Source organism: Limulus polyphemus, unplaced genomic scaffold (assembly GCF_000517525.1).
Source record: "Limulus polyphemus unplaced genomic scaffold, Limulus_polyphemus-2.1.2 Scaffold8227, whole genome shotgun sequence".
Classification (NCBI taxonomy): domain Eukaryota; kingdom Metazoa; phylum Arthropoda; class Merostomata; order Xiphosura; family Limulidae; genus Limulus; species Limulus polyphemus.
Genome location: NW_013673837.1, coordinates 25,676 through 29,106, shown reverse-complemented (window position 1 = coordinate 29,106; position 3,431 = coordinate 25,676).

Below are 3,431 nucleotides of genomic sequence, written 5' to 3'. Positions count from 1 at the left end.
AAAGTCTGACAAGTTCCTTATTATACGCAAGCCCACCTTAAATATCTCGGATAGCCTCCTAATAACTACGCTTCTATATATTTAATTTTTTCACTTGATGACTGACTAAAAATAACTTGTATTTAATATCCAGTTAAGTCATAGTGCATACATAATTAAACCATGTGACCTTTGATTTTTCCCCTTTTAATAAGTACAAAACTCTCTGAAACCGTGTGCATTTTTGTTTTGTTTTTAATGTGTGAGGCTCCCATTCTATAGACTTCCCGGGTCTTTCTCCCCTTCAGTCTGATCTGTTATTGTCTGTTGTGTTTACTTGTTTTAATTACATGATTTCAGAGGAAGGTGTTAAGTATCCTTTTCATAAGATATACCATGATTTTACGATGTATCTATATTTTGCGTCAGCGAGGTCACGTGACTAGTATCACGCCACGTCCTTCTCGAACCTTCATGAATTATCGGGAGACTACTAGATTGGGGGGTAGTCTGGTATATATATAAAACGGTCACAACGTGACGGGATAACAGTGTAATGAGTAATTGGATGTATGCCGACAGAATATTGTTGGCCACGTGAGTCGTGAGTTATCGCGTTTAAATTAAGTGTATCGTAAAGTTGTATTCGGAAAGAATAAACCAGTTTTATTTAAGAAAGGACTTGTGTCGCTAAAGTTTCGTCGGAACGAATTTACGGAAAATTAACTAACGAACCGAGACGTAACATATAGTTTAATACTAGACACATGCATACTAACTAGCGTAGTAAGAACAAAAGAAAAGATATCCAAGATATGTTTGGTCTGAAAAGGTTAACAACTCTATTGTCTGCAACCATTGACCTGATCTAATCACATCTACAGCCAGCTATCAACTAGTCACTTAAGTAAAAAGTTATTAACACTCTCTTGATAAAGGAGTTTGGACAGAGGACAAAGTTAGATTTGTGGAAAAAAGATACGACCTATAAAACAACATGCCTGTTCCCATCCACTAATGGGTTGGAATAAATAAAACCAGAAGTTAAACATTCAGTTATATAAACCAATCAAATACAGTCTGCTGTGATTAGAAATGATACACCAAACACAAATACATTTTTAATTATAAAAAACATTATAATACCAAAACATTTTTATTATAAAAAACAGGGAATACCAAAACATTTTTTATTATTAAAAACATGATAATACCAAAACATTTTAATTATTTAAAACAGGATAATACCAAAACATTTTTATTATAAAAACAGGGTAATACCAAAACATTTTTAATTATTTAAGACAGGATAATACCAAAACATTTTTAATTATTAATAACAGGGTAATACCAAAACATTTTTAATTATTTAAAACAGGTAATACCAAAACATTTTTATTATAAAAACAGGATAATACCAAACATTTTTAATTATTTAAAACAGGTAATACCAAAACATTTTTATTATAAAAAACAGGATAATACCAAAACATTTTTATTATAAAAACAGGGTAATACCAAAAATGTTTTTAATTATTAAAACATGATAATGCCAAACATTTTTATTATTAAAATAGGTTAATACCAAAAACATATTTAATTGAAAGGTTCAATAAGATAGATCTAAAACTTCTATTAAGGCTGTGACTTAAAGTTTATAAGCACAGATTATATATATACTAATTAAGAGAGAGTAAATATAATGGTTTTCAAGAATGAGAGTGAACCAGTGTGTTAGGTACCGTAGTAAATTTGTATAAGTAAGTTGATTTGTTTTATATTAGTAAGTGTCATTTGAAAAGTAGGCCTATAGCAATTTACAGGAGTGTACAAGTGTTCAAGTTTTTAGAAACTTTAAAGGAGGAAATAAAGTAATTTGTTATCGTTACTGGACGATGAATTAAATTAATTATTTTTAACAGTTGACATAAAAGAACCCGCCAACGAAATAGCCAAGCTACAACAATATAATTAATAATACATGTTGCATATGCAGTGCCACTTCAAAAAAACAAGTTATCAGAATATTCAGCTTACTCCGCAAGAAAAGATAGTCTAGTTGCATCTGTATATACATTTTATAAATGTGATAAAATCAACATATTGTTCTTATCATCCGGATATGTGGGCTACTGACACCAATACGGTTTCTTGGTTTTATAAAAGATTTTAGTCCAAATTTGATAGCCTCGAAAATGGCATGGGTAGACACCAGTTGATCAGATTGATTAAGCCTTACAGAATATTTAGTAGTAAAAATGTATTTTATAGGACACTACACCTTTACCATAGCGAACCCTAACACGTGGTTGTTATAAGCATGCAGTTTGGCGACGTTTTAGCTGTCTTGTGTTTTACTATATTACAAAGTGATTAAAACAGGATGTACATTATGGAAAAAATCGTTTCTTTCAGAAAATAACAAAATGCTGTCAGAAAACTGCACAAGTCTTTACGATATACATCAGAAAACTGCACAAGTCTTTACGAAATACATCAGAAAACTGCACAAGTCTTTACGATATACATCAGAAAACTGCACAAGTCTTTACGAAATACATATTTTTAAGATAATCGATTTGCAATCAAAACCAAAAACTGCTAGAACACAGGGCACGACGAGTATCGGATAACCAACACGGTGAATGGCCTCAAGTATCTCTGTTACTAAGTGAAGATATAAAGTGCCTATTAACATGTCTGCCAAAATTTATCGGTTACCTATTAAACATGTCCGCCAAAATTTATCGGTTACCTATTAAACATGTCTGCCAAAATTTATCGGTTACCTATTAATCACGTCTGCCAAATTTACCGGTCACCTAGCGGAATTAAAAAGTTCTACTTGATACTCTCTGCGTCACAAGGTTTTACCAAAGCATCTGACGTTATTTCAAATTTCTCCTGCCAGCACCAATCTGTCCTTTTTTTGCTAGTGCACAGAGCTGCGGTATAACATTTCATCTTCCCTTACCCACTTCTATTCTGCTATATTTTTACTAGGTGGTTTTCATGAATTGTTTGGTTTTGAATTTCGCCAAAGCTACTGGAGAGCTATCTGTGTTAGCCTTTCCTAATTTAGAAGTGATAGGCGAGAGGGAAGGCAGCTATTCAACATTACTCACCGCCAACTTTTGGACTACTCTTTTGCCAACGAATAGTGGGACTGACCATCACATTATAACACTCTCACTGCTGAAAGGGTGAGCATGTTCATGGACGGGAATTCGAACCCGCAGATTGCGAGTCGAGCTCTCTAACCACTAGGCCAAACCAGCCCTAAAAAGTTCTAGTTAAGTGCAAAGCTACACAAGTCCATCCAATGGTATCGAATCCCAATTTTTAGTCTGCACAATTACCACTGAGCCAGTAAGGGGGGGGGGGGCGCACTGGACAGGTGAGGGAGAGCTCTTTCCTTCTTTGTCTCTCATCATCAACCCACTTGTTTTAAT